This window comes from Molothrus ater, chromosome 8, assembly GCF_012460135.2.
Source record: "Molothrus ater isolate BHLD 08-10-18 breed brown headed cowbird chromosome 8, BPBGC_Mater_1.1, whole genome shotgun sequence".
Classification (NCBI taxonomy): domain Eukaryota; kingdom Metazoa; phylum Chordata; class Aves; order Passeriformes; family Icteridae; genus Molothrus; species Molothrus ater.
This window is the reverse complement of record NC_050485.2, coordinates 16,223,211-16,237,593: the sequence shown is the minus strand read 5'-3', so window position 1 is coordinate 16,237,593 and position 14,383 is coordinate 16,223,211. Positions and strand designations below refer to the sequence as shown.

The following is a 14,383-nucleotide window of genomic DNA, read 5'->3' as shown; positions in this document are numbered from 1 at the left end:
CATCTGTCTGCCAGAACCACTCACTCAACACACTTCAGCTTCCATGAGGAAACACAGCAAAAGTTGTCTTTAAATCCTGAAGTAGCAAAGACCTACAGTGGGCTGTTTATCACCTCAGTACAGCATTCAAGATGCTCAAACTGGGAAGCAACAAAATTGGCAGGGTGAAGTCAACCACCTGGGATGGTGTGTGACTGATTTTTAACAGCTAGCATTGTACTGCCAATAAAAAGGTATTACATTATATAATTTCTCTACATTTCATAAAGCACAGCTATGACTGCAGTTGTAGTTATTTGATGCAAGTATAACACACAGCAGAATAGCAGCAAAGCATAACAGCCCATCAATCCTGGAACTGGAGAAATTCCCTGGTCCGACACAAACCTGTAATTACATTACTCAGAACGGCAAAGCTCGAACCTAGGGAGCAGGACTACCCAAAACTTTTGTGTTCCAGTAATCCCTGACTGCCCAAGGTCAACCTGGGCTTAAATGTTGGTTTAACACAACACCAGCAGCCTTACTGATTCATACCAAGGTCCAGGCTCTGTGAATGAAGTACAAAGTGTCACTGCCACTCACTCCTTTTAATATTTCATCACTGGTATTCAGGTGGAGCACAGAGAATTACAATCTTATTCCAGTGGTATTCTCTGCTATGCAACTTTGCTTTCCCCTGTAAATTGACAAGCCAACTCCAAAGTCCTTGATTCCAGTCAATGTCAACTACAGATTCAATTGTAACCCTGTGATTTAACACCCCTTCTACATTACTCAAGAACCGTTGAATTTGCTGATCCCTGCATGGGTTTGGAGATGAATTAGTGTTACATGATGTACAGTTCAAACCTGTGTCCTTAGCTTAGGCTAAATCCATATTGATTTCAAATGGAATACAATTGCTCCACAATTACAGGGCTGAGCTGCATGTTGCAAATTCTTTGCTAATCAGTGGAAAATGAATTCCTATTTAATTTCTGTCATAAATTCACCAAAATCCCAATGAAGCTCCCAGAAACCTGGAGGTATAATCTTCCTCACCAAAGAAACAAATAACTTTTTAAAAATCCTGCTTTTTCAGCCAAATCCTCTAATCGGATAATTTTGAATTAGAGACAAATCAATGGATAATAAAATAAAAATAAACTTTTTTGACATGAAGGGATCACACAACACTTGATCAGATAACCCCTGCAGCTCTATTAAGTCCTTCCTGACAACAAACACACCTGACCTGTCAGGCCCTTCGTTCAACACATTAGACAATGCACTAAGCTGATGATAACTCAGACATTCTTCCCTAAATCTAGGGAAGGAAACTTAAGGATTTATGGTACAGTGGCCAGAGGATTACATGCATTTAATTCATCATTTCCTCAGCTCCTTTTTCTTGAACTAAAATTGTAGACCTGGGGCAAATATGAGAAAAGTTCTTCCATTATTCCCAGTGGGAGTAATCTCGACCTCTCTGGGTGGGTTCCTTTGGAACAGATGTCCAACCACTCACTGCTGTACTTTCCTCACCTGTTTGCCAACAAAAGCTTGCTGCAAAGTTCAGCTTGTGTACAAACTGCAGCTAGCACCACATATGATGATGCTGTGTCTAAGGAGCTAACTCCCAGAAGCCCATTATGCAATGCCTCCTTAGGTACCCTGTACTGTGTCTTTTCTAAATGCTGCTGCTAGCTGGCATGTGGACTCCTAGCTGCCATTCTGGGTATCTGGGACTCAAATTCTTGTCAAGCCTCCACTACAAAATAAGAAAACAAAAGAGAACTCGGGTTAGAACTGAGCAAATATTAGAGCAAATATTCTAAATGAGGCTTTGGCAAAATGTTCACTACTCATTTATATTTTTCTGAGCTTTTGCCAAATACTAATGCCTTCTTCAGATCATTTCAAGAGAAAATATACACCAATGTTTTATTTATATTTTAATTTTTTTTTTTATTGCAAGTACATCCTAAGTGTATTCATCCTGCTTTGCTAGTGGAACAAGTAAAATTTGACTTTGATAAAGCCAACCCAGAGGGAAAGGTAAGGTTTCAATAATTGCAACAAGCAGTCATTAATTGTTTGCAGAGAGAAAATAAATTCGTGAATGAAGCAGGATCTTCATTTGGAGCATCTGGGCACAGAAGGTCATAAATTCAAAGCATGAATTAATCTTGATTAATTCAATTAATATTTAGCTGAGCCCTTTTAGATGTAAACATGAAGAGCCACAGCTGGGATGCTGTTAATACACATCCCTGGGTCCAGACCATAGGGACCATTAAGGAACATTCCATATCCTTTGGGATGTTCCCCTCTCCTGGCCTGACAGGCCTTCTGCTATGCACAGCCCACCCTGGGACCGCATCCTCAGGAAATGGTGGATTTGCAGTTGCTTATGTTTCACAATACAAACTCATGTGTCACTGTGCAAAAATTTTCATTCTCAATAAAGATTAAAACCAGTTCCTGCACACAGACATCCCATTCTATCTACCAGAACACTTTGTGAAGGACATAGAGAAGTAAACTCTCTTTAAGATCTCTTTAAGAGGTAGGGGTGATGATTTCACTTGCCTACTTCTCTTTCTTCAGCATTAAGGACAACTTGCTGGCCTTATTAAGATCAAAGAAAAGTTTTAAAAGGCATTCAACAGAACAGGAATTCACATTATTCCCTCTTTTCCTTGTCAAAATAAAATGTTTGCAAAGGTTATGGAAAACAACTTGTCTCTGAGGATTTATAAAATCACATTTTTAAAGGCTCTTTCCTTTTTCTTTGTCTTATTAGAAAAGAGCAGCTAAATAACTAAATGTCAAGGTTTGTATGAGACTATCTTAATGGTGAATGAATGATTCTTCAAATCCTTTTAAAAAACCCCAGATAAAATTCAGAAACCCTTGAAAAGATTAGTTTGTCATTGCACACCATAAAACTGCTTTGAATCTAAGATTTCCAGAAGAAGAGGTTTTGGGATAGCATTATGTGACAAGTCAACCTTTCAGACTCTGTAAATTCTGTAAACCTAATCTTTTTTTTTCCCTTTATTTTTCTTCTGGGAAATTCAGTAACATAGCATATGTTACTGAAAACGAACAAGCTAAATGGAGAAAGGTTTAAATGGCAATACAGCCAGAAAAAGAAATCTTAGAAGTTATTATGTTTTATCCATTGTCAGCTCCATATTCTCTATTCTTTTTTTGGTCCTGTGCTTCTCATTAAAGATCAGCAATTTGTAAAAAAAATTCTTTTTTGCACTTAATGTATAAAATTTAGTTAATATTATAAACATGTCACATCTCAGACATTTCATGCCAATTCAACTTCACTTCTCATCTATGGCTGTGTTGGACACAAGTATATGCTTGTGTTGCCAGGAGAAGATAAAGTAGTTTTCCTTTGCTGGCTTCATAATTCTATTTTCAATATTAATGTTGTACTCCAAATAGATCAGTTGAAGAAATTAATCAGTGAAGGAAATAAACGTGTAAGGAAAATTAATTATACACCCAGGCTTATCCTCTGCAGCTTAAGGAAAACAGCTAAACAACCATTGCTCCTGGTCAGGAAATTCTGTTATGCATAAATACCAAGTGAAAAGTCAACATCCCCCAGTGAGTTTGAGTTCTGGAAGGGCCTTAGAAGGGCAGGTTTCTGATACGTCCCAAGCACTTGTTCATGAGCAACAGGCTCAGTGGCCTATGACTGACAGCAGGAGCACGCCCTGGCTTGGAGTGCATCTGGAGGATGCTCACCAGAATTACCTGGGAATGAGTAAACCTGCATGGTCACACCTGCAAGAAACTATGACTCCCTTTGAGGACTAACCAAGTCTGCCCTTTTCACACAGAGTGAAATTCTGACAAGATAATGCAGACACCATCATTTACAGAGTAATCAATTTTTTTTTTTCCTAGCTTATTTTCTGTGACTCTTGAGAGTTGGTTCTAATAAAGCCTGTGAGCAGTCATACTGAAAGAATATGGTACCATTTGGGAGGTTTGGAGTCAGTGAACGTGATCAAATTCAAGAGTGTTGGAAAGGAGCTACTGGCTGATGGTTTTAAGAAATTGCCTACATCCCTCTAAATACAATTAATTAAATGGTAATACTGCTTAGCTTACTGGCTTGCAACACTTGGGATCTTCCAAGTGAAAATTTTTTTGAGAAAAATATTTTAATTAAAGACACCATTGTAGTGTCTGGTTTTTCACTTGTGATTTCTGTGAGCTTATTACAGAGCTCTAGAAAAGACACTTCAAGACACAAAAGTGCTACAAAATGATGAAGCAGTTCCATCAAGGCAAAAAGAGGAAGACAAATGCCCATACAGGAAAGTCTAATATCTTCAGAAATGTGATGCTAAAACTATGCCAAAACTGTGATAAGTTGCATCGACATCCAACACATGCAAATAAAAGCACACTAGACTGGAGAAGACAAAGATTGATGGCCCTGACCCCAGAAGGACTAAAATTTCAGAAACACAGCCAACATGGGCAGACAGGCTCATACAGGGAGGGAACAACTTGCATATGTCAATACCTCCCAGTCAGGTGCTGGTAACTGTGCCAAGAATTAAAAGCCTGTTAAAGCAGTTAATAAGACTCAGGAGATATGCAGAAAACAAAGCTTTTAAGGTAATATAGCCTTAATCATCAATCAGGGCAGGTTTCTGCTTTTTTTTTTGTTTCCTGTCCTGGGTGACAACATGAGGATTACCTTTTGATGAGAGAATGAAACCAAGACACAAGTGCTAATATTACATTTTCATTCTGTGCAAGAACTATTTTTAAAAAATTAGGTAATTTTGTGATTAGGGCTAGGTTTCAAAATTTGAGACAAGCTCCAGTGTCAGACAGACACTTCCTCTTCTGCCCTTGACCAGGAAACATGCTGGTGTCTCTCCCACCCATATAAAAGTCCTCCTGACTCATACATGTGTGTTCATAATGACAGGTGTCTGTCAGAGGTCATGAGACACAGGTGCTGGAAGGCACACCTGTACACAGTTAGAAAGGAACACTCTGAGGCACTTCCAGGCACAGCCAGCCATACTGCAAAACTGAAAAAGGAGGCAGAGAAAAAAACTGAAACAGCAAAGTTTCCATGCTCAGATACCCACAGACTATTCTCTTCTTACTCAGCATCAAACCCCACAGCTCCACCCAGCAACCAGCTTCAGTCTGTGGGGTTTCAGACATCATGGACTCAAATATTTACCTTGTTAAAGAGAAATAAAGCAGCAGCAGTTCTGCATGTGTACAATTGGTTAGAATTATTTTGAAATCCTGTATTCACCCAGGGTCATTATCATTACTTTCAGTTACAGCTCCTGCATATGCAAAGCTGTAATTTCAATTTATTCCAGGAGGCTCTGATAGATTGGCAAAACCAGGCATAATTGGCTTGCTCAAGAAGAAAAAGCAGTGATGATATATGTACTAGATGTGCTGCAAAACAATGGCAATACAGTATGGTGTTACATTAATACCAACAACCCCTTTTGAATGAGACTCACTGTGTGACACTCATTATTCCAGAGATTCCGCAGCCGACAATGCAGTGAAATGCAGGGAGACGTGTACACAGATGCAGTGGTGATGGATGTCTGCTGTCATTAATTTAACACAGGCAGCTGACCCAGTCAAACAGCACTTAATGCTACATAAAATTTGCTGAGTGGTTTCTGAGTGTGCTCTGCTCAAAGCTGGTTTGACCATAACAGAATCTTATTGGAAATACGCAGGGATGCACCTCAAGAGTCTACTTGAAAACCTGCTTTTAGAAATTGGCCCAATCCTGCAATCAAGCTTCTGCTCTTACAAGTGGAAGCTCTACCATGTATTCTAAATTAGCAATTAGCTAAATTATCGTCCATAAACCAGCTGTTAGAAGAAGGCACTGAGACTGACATCAGGTGAGGTCCAGTTGGCTGTTACCTAATTGAAAGAATAAAAGAAATGAAAGTTTTGCAGTATGTTAATTTCATTCAATGTAGAATCATCTGCAAAGAAACAAAACTTCATAAAAATTACGTACAAGAGGCCACCTTATTCACTGAGTGATGCTCTCCTTCACCAGAGAGCAGAAATTCCTTTATGAAGAGACAGTAACACTCTTTTTCCTTCTAAGTAAACCTGAAAAAAAAGTGAGACATTACAGAATCCTGCAAAGTTGATGTTAATGTGATAGAAAATTGTTTCAAATACATTGCCAAAGTTTATTTCCAGCTACCCTCAGCCAGAAAATAGGTAAATTGTTACCAAAAGCCTATACACCAAAAAAGTAACAGTGACTGGCTACAGAACTGGTAGCAAGAACCTTTATGAAGCAGTTCACATCTTCCCACAGTCCTGTTGCACACTTTACCCAGGTTGGATTTATCTCAGCTGAAATCACATCTAAGCAGGGGTCTAATCCTGATGTGTCCCATGGGTCCTGCCTGTGAGCCTTGCCAGGAATACCGCAGACAGCAATCTCCCCAGCAGGCCAGTGAAGCTGACCATGCACACCACTTTGAACCAGCTAAACCTCTCTCTTGGTCTTATTTATCCTCTTGAAGTGCATCCCTGTCTCTGTGAATAGATACCCAGGACACAGTCCTGATGGGGAACAGCAGGCTGCCCCACAGTGGCTTGCAATGATCTGCTCCCACTTTCACCACCATCCCTTAACTAAGTGCAATCACAGAGAGAACAATCTAGACCTCACAACACACCCAAACCTGCCAGGGAAGAGCCTGTTATGAGCATTTTCGTTTGTTACTCAATAAGAAAGAGGACATCCAGCCTCATGCTGAGATAGTCAAGCTTTAAAATCCTTACCAACCTTGGTTCACCAGCTGGTAACCCAACGACAACGAGAATGATGAGTGAGTGGTTCACATGGTACAGATGTTTCCACAGTTTTCATGATGTTAAAAATTAACAGGACAATAAGAGAATGCAAAGAAACATTTCTCAACACAAGCAGCAAAATGCAGTACAGAATGAGTGCTGGTTGATGAGCATGCCAATGTCTCTGCAAAGGAACTTGGGAGAAAGGAGAACTTGCAACTGGAGAAACCTCTACTGTGTACACACTACAGACTGCAGCTACAGGCATTTCCAAGAACACAGAGGTTGGGATCACGGGGAGTGCCAGGGGAAGGTAAAGATGAGGAGGAAACTAACAGGGATTCATCTGTGCAGGCATTTTCAACAAGAAACCAATCATCTGTATGTTCATTAGAAATTCTCACCATGCTTCTGAGGCCCAGCCTCACATCATTGGCCATCTCCAGATGGAAAGGGAAAGGAAGATGTGGGGAGAAAAAAAAAGGATCAAGATAGTGAGGCTAATAATGTAGTTAATATTTAACTCTTTTCAGCAAACATGTACTCATCATTTCTTATAATTCTGGTCTGAAACAGCATTGCAACAAAAGAGGATGGCCCTCAAGAGGGTGGTGTTTTCAGAATTTGACATCATCTAAAATTACACTGTGAGGTGGCAATTACTCTCTTATGAAGGAAAAATTAAATTAATGAAGATTCTATTCCAAAAATTCACTAAAACTTAATGGTTTCTTTACATTGCTTTACACATTTTTTTTAATTCTAAAATATAATCTAGTCCATAAGGGATGCAATTTCTCATTCTAGTGAGCCCAAATCAAAGCAATGCTCTCCTTTAACAGTCTGAATTACTCTACTGGAGCATCAGGAGTAACAGATTGCTCCACACCCTCGTTCTTCACCATTCCTGTCTAGTCACATGCAAATCTCAAAAGTTCCCATTTTTTTCCTAATATGCCAGGAGGAGAAGAGAGAGTTGGCACAGGAGACAAAGAATTGCTTCTACAACCTGTTTGATGCCCAGTGTTAGCTGATTTACAAAGCCTCTCATCTCCACTCCAGCTATATGAAAGCCTTACAAAATCCTTACTCCTGACTATTAGCCACAATTTTTGCAATTAAAAACCAAATTTTGAAAAGGTTTCTGTGCCTCTATTCAGGGCTGTATTTTGGAAACTGCCCAAGCTTTTATTTTGACATAGATGAGACATGACTAGCCAAATTATTAAAATAGCTCAGCATAATAAAAATCTGGCCACCAGTTACCCAAAAGATAACTCTTGCATACTTAATAATTCTGAAGAAATAGTATTTGTTGAGTGAGTTTTGTAACTCTTTTTTATACATGTGCCTATAAATATGGGTCTGGACTTATGGAAAATCATAACCAAGCCATTGATTAATTTAAAAAAATATTTTTCACAGTATTGGTATCTGTGATACCTTAGTATTTCAGTAATATTGGTCACAGATTATTTCAGGTACTATGAAATTATTTAAATTCAATTGATAAATAAGTTTATAAATTGCATGTTAATATCATTGCATGGTAAAGTCAACCTTCACCAAATAACCTCAATGCACATGTTACTCCCAGTCTCTGGATCATACATGGTGCTTCAAAGCAACTGAAGTTTGACCCTATGCCACTAAAAGGAATGGAAATGTTTTGGTGTTCTGGGTGAGATTAGAAGTCACCTCTTATTTAATTTTATGTACATGCTTAAATGCTTAGTCACATCAACACCTAAGGCATTTTACAAACCACAAAAATACAAAATAAATGAGAAATGTGAGAAAAAGTCACATTTTATGCTTTTTATTATTTTAAACTTTTACTGATTTTGTTATTTTACACCCCCTTCAAAAAGTCAACTTTAAAATACCGCCATAGGCTGAGATAAGACATACAAAAATTAGCTGTGTAAACATTGTGTGAAGAATCTAAAAGAATCTGACACATTAAGGCTCCAATTCAGTAAAATACATAAGCTCATGCCAAGCTCATGAGTAGCCACAGAAGTTCTCTGGGACAGGCAATGTAATGAAAATTAAGCAAGTACTTACACTCATCACCAAACTGAAACTTTAAACAGGTTATTTCTTTTTGATTCCCCTGCATGGCAACACTCATTTTTTAAGCTTATTTCTGTTGAATAATTTTCTTCCCCCCCTAAGGTTCATGCCAGATAAATCCAGATTATATCCCTAAGGATCCCATTAGCAGGGTTTTCTTACACGACAGAGAAAAATTAAACAAACACAAAAATCCCTTCCTTGCAGTTAGGGAAATATGCTGGCACAAAACTCAATTGCTTCACCACTGCTTTGGGTAGCAGAAGCCTGGGCCCAGTGCCATAAATCACAGGGATGATATGTCACTGTTAAACCCATTACAGCCTTGACCAAAATCTATGGTGATCAATAGCAGGAGTTGGGTGATTTCATTGGATTCTGGATGTGCACCCTGCCTGGGACCAGGAATTACAGAATATCTGCTTCTCTACAGGCACCTCCAAAGAGAAAATCTTCTTTCTTCACTCACATAAAAAGCCAGCATGAAGCTAGTTAAGATGCCCTTCCAGCTATTACCAGCCTCTGTACAGTTAATTTATATATTATATAGGCCTTTTTTTTCTTTCTTTGACTGGTTCTTCCAGCTTATACTTTATCATCAAGCAACAGTAAACTTTGCATTCTGGGTTGACTGGTTCCTAACACCACTTTGCTGATTTAAAAATGCTACTTAAATGAAGTTCCTCAGCATATTACATTCAAAGATGGTTTGAAACTGAATTTCTAGATGGCATTAAAATGCATTATTTTGCCAATGTTTGCATGATTTATTTTCCCCAAACAAACCTTTATTTATTCTTAGAAAAGTAGAATACAATACAGTAGTACAAACAAATGATAATTTATATGCAACTGAGCAAAAAATGTACAAAGATTTCAGACATGTCATTAAAATACAGAAAAAAATAATTTAAAATAAAAACAAGATAAAATATAGAGAACATGCAATGAAGGGAAAATAAAACATTGGGTTGATGATCTCGTGTTTCCTTTCACTCTCAAAAGGAATCATCCTGGCACAAATCAAATTATCACATAAAAAGATAACACCACAAAGGAGACAAGGTAAATGAAGCAACAAGGAAAAAGACAAGGAAAGTGAAAATAATGGTGAAAGCAAGAGACTCTTTAATAATCAAAACCAACACTGCTGACACCGTGCTGAAGATACAGAAGCCTCAATTGCCATGAAATAGTATCTGGCTGGAGAACTAAAGTGAGATGAACACAGTACAAATCACAATTCTTAGCAGTGACAAATTTGGATCCATTGGACTCGTGGCTGCCAGCTCCTATTTCCATCTGTAAGGTACACTGGGATTCCTGCTCTTCTAATACCAGAAGAGAGCCTTAGTGGGTAACTTTCATGACTGCTAAAGCTGGAAGAATGGATTTCTGAGGGATTTGCACATCAGTGGACATAGCAAAAAGGGAGTTTAAGGCAGGTCACAAGAGGCTGCCCTGGCCAGAGATACAGGGTTTTTTTTTTCTTTCACCCTGTGTACTACCAAAATACTTGTGACAATTTTTAGAATAATTTTGCTACCTCCCACTATCTCATAGAGCTCGCAGATTTGAGATTCAAGACATTATTAAGCTTGGAGTAACAGGAAATAGGAATTATAAGGTGCTGTTACTAGTACACAAGACTGCTTCCACTCTGAACAGTACCTGGGATGCTGCTCCCTTTTAATAATTTAAAAATAAAAATCACAGAAAAGTGAAAAGAGTCTATTAAATAAAATTATTTTGCAGTAGCATGAGAAAGGAAAGAAATCACAAACTAAGCTGTGATTGTTAATGAATTATAAATTTGACACAAGTTATGAGACAATGACTAGAAGCAACTCAAGAGGTGGAAAACTATGCTATGCCTTAACCAATAAAACCCCCAAATCTTCTTGCACTAGAGATCCCCAAACACCCTGGGTCTAGTTTCTGAAACATTCACATTGCTAGGAATAGCCAGCTGGTTTGGAAAAATAGATTTGTGATTAATCATATATATTATCTGTGAAAAGAAAGAATCAAACTAAGAATTTATTGGGGTCATTCCAATGTTGTCTTTCAAGAGCTATATCAAATATAAGTGAATCAATATCACCTCTTATGAGAGATGCAACAAGTGTCAGATCCCAGAAAACAAAAAATCATCCTGCACAACAGACTAATTTTGTTCAACATGGGGTTGCCTGTTAATTTTTTAGTGAATTATCTCATGGACAGTAAAAAATATGGGAATTTAACTTTCTTTCCACGACTAGTAGGATATATTGTCTTTGCATATAAGTTCCCATTGTTTTGTAGTGTATGGATGAACAAGGAATGCTTTCTTCATAGCTCTGATGAGATCTGAGAAGCAATAATCTTCAGAGAATAGCACATCACACAAAGACACAGCTGATAAAGCACAGAGGATGCTGGGGAGCCCATTGCAGGAAGCAGCCATGCTGGATCGTAATGACAACAAAGATGTGAAAACTGCCTTTCATTCCTTCTAAGGGGATAAAAGATACCAACAATCTGATGATGTGGCAAAGCCCTTGGCTGTTAAATGATCCAAATTACATTATGGCTTACTGATATTGTGAAATAAGTGCATAGGACTCACACAAAAATTAAAGAAATCCAGAGGCAATTGTTAAAAGTTAACATTTACATGGTACCAGTTTTAATAACTTTATCTGATTGCCCAGTCATTTAAAAGGGATGTAAAGTGACTGCACAAAGACTCCAGAATAAATATTAATTTTTCACAACTCCCTAATTTTCTGAAGCTTATCAAAGTCAAAAGATTAGGTATCAGTATTTCAGGCTGAGTAGCAGCTGTGTAAATTCAAGATTTAAACACACAGAGATAGATGTATGAGCTGGCTAAATTTCACTGTGGGTATTGGATGGCTGGGTACCAACAATGAGTAGAGGGTGATTAAAAATTCCAGAATATTTTTTGGAAAAAGATGATCTAGTGCAAGTTTTTCTGAGTTAGAAAGTAATAAGGCAATTTTAACATTACCAGATATTTTCCAGCTTGAAGAGATTGCAAACTTGAGCCCTAATAAAAGAATGTGGCATGGTGTTGCAGCAGTCACATTTTTTCCTGATGCTGGAGCTAATCTTTCTTTTGTTAATCTGATCTGATAAGGATTAAATAGGGATAACATTAAGATTTGTACAGCACAACTCATTAGAAACATTTTTACAAATCTCCTTCAAATAGAATAAAAATATCTTGTAGCAACATCCTGTAAAAGATCAACCCAGCCTTTGCTCTTCTAGCAAGAAATTTCACTATTCCTTGAAAGATACAATTGTGCACCAATGGCAACATGAAAAAATAAAGGTAATTCATCTTTCCTGGAGGTTTGTCTTAATGAATTGATATAGTGCATTGGGGCAATACTATTTTTATATTTTTGTGAGGTTGAGTTTCTTCATATGTGAAAAATGTAAAAAATATTCTAATTGGAAGCAGCGTGCCCTTGACACAACTCTTCTTATGAAGTCTACAAATGTAGATCAGGTTAATATTAACATCCAAGTTTTGTTGTCAGGTTTCAAAAGACAGGCTTCTGTTTGTCTCATAGTTAATACTACATCCTGCACACTCAGTGTAATTAAGGGCTGTGATTTATACCATGCAGACATTTGAGTCCTTGGACATCAATGTATTGGCTCAGCCAAACCTCCACAAACGCCTAAAGAATACAAAGTGGAAAAAGAAAAGACAAACTGGCAAAAACCACCACCTTAATGTTAGCTGAAAATGTTTCTCCAATGACAAAGAAGGCAATGCACATTTTTTTAGCCACAGACTTCACTGACCCCCAACATAAAAAATAAGAGTCTCTAAAAAATGCTTTTTCTCTCTCTCCAGCAAGCTGCACACTACCCTGCCATAAATCTGCCATAGTAGTTGTACATTTATCGTCCCAACATTTCTTTTTTTTGGAGTTGGCAATTGACATGATACAACCAACCAGGTGGGTCATGCCAAAGTGAGAATGCTACACAAAGTGAGAATGCTACAAGCCAAGACAACTCCTTGTTCAATTCTGGTTCCAGTATAATTTTTTTCCAAGGGATTTATTAAGCTCCCAACAGGATGAGGGTCATAGAAGCCAAATGTTGCCACCTTCTCTTCGCCTCAGTGGCAGTATCAAAGTCTAATCTCAGACTGCAAAGGAAATCAGCTTTCTCTGTGACCCTCCACAAGCTCTGCTTCACAGAAGAAAGTGGCTAGGACACATCCCAGTTCCCACAATTTTTATGTGATATCACAACACTTGTGTTTTGCCAAAGCCTTCCCAAAAGCAGAAGAAAATCAGCAGCGTGATTTGAGTTTGCAGCTCTTACTGAACTAATGACTTGGCTGGAGTACCAGATGCAGCTAAGAGGCAGATTTTAATGTTCTGTGTATGCTACTCGTGCTGTAGCTCTGTCATTACAGCTCTTGCTGTAGAAATGCTGGTCAACACACAGTGCTGGAAATGAGCTATGCTGAACACACTCCTCCTGGAGATCAAACTCTCCTTGTGCTTTTGGTCCCCTACGCCAGGCTCAGCCACTGCCTCAAGCAGAAGACTGCCTAGGACTCCACACCCCCCTCAGCACTGGATCCTGTCCTTACCATAGTTTTGAAACTTGGTTCTTTTAAACATGTCAAAAACCTTTAACCTATATTCACCACATCTTTTGAAACTTGGTTTCCTACGTTAATGGCAGCAGCCATCAGATGTCCTACCTCAATCCCTCCTCACTGGTAGCACATAAATAAAATATATCAGGCCACTGATCTGCCAGGAAGTACAGCTACATTCGTTTGCTAGTTTAGTTGAGTGGATCTTGTGGTCACTGTGACAAGAGCCCCAACCCTTGGTGTGCAGCAGGGCTGGAGCAATGTGGCCACATGGCATGTGTGGCCATTGGCCCAGGCAGAGGGTTCCTGAGGATCCTGCCTGTCCCTGGCTCTGGGCAGCTGTCACACTTCCCTCTGGCTGCTCTGATTGACCCAAAGGTCCTCTAGCTGCCTGCCTGTCCTTGCAGCCAGCTGTCCCTTTGATGGGACCCCTCATTCCAGCCCACCCTGCCTGGCATACCCTCCGTACGCCTTCCTGCAGCCAGCCCTGTGCCCTCTCACCTCCTCGTTCAGCCTTCGCACCTGCTGTGCCAGGGTTCCTGCTGACTCTGCTCCCCCTCTCCTGGCAGCCTCCCCATCACTGATCTTGCTGGAACCTGTCCATGCTCTGTTTAAGTTTAATTTGCCTCTAACCCTGCCTAGTTGTGCTCCAAGGGCAGCCCAGCCCCACAGACAGCAATCTCCCCAGGCACAGCTCTACCATGGGAGTAACTTCAGTTTCCTTTAAAACACAGAAGGTTAAAAGTATTCTACGCTTGACAAAGAAACTGCCAAAGAGCACTACACATGTACAAGAGCAACTTCATCAAGAACACACTGGAGGGAAAGGGA

At 39.1% G+C, this 14,383-nt stretch overlaps 1 protein-coding gene across 1 annotated transcript in view; it reads right to left on the bottom strand.

Moving 5' to 3' along the window:
• GRID1 (glutamate ionotropic receptor delta type subunit 1) overlaps window positions 1-14,383 on the bottom strand; it is a 485,687-nt gene that overhangs the window by 5,895 nt on the left and 465,409 nt on the right. The gene's annotated exons all lie outside the window — the stretch shown is intronic.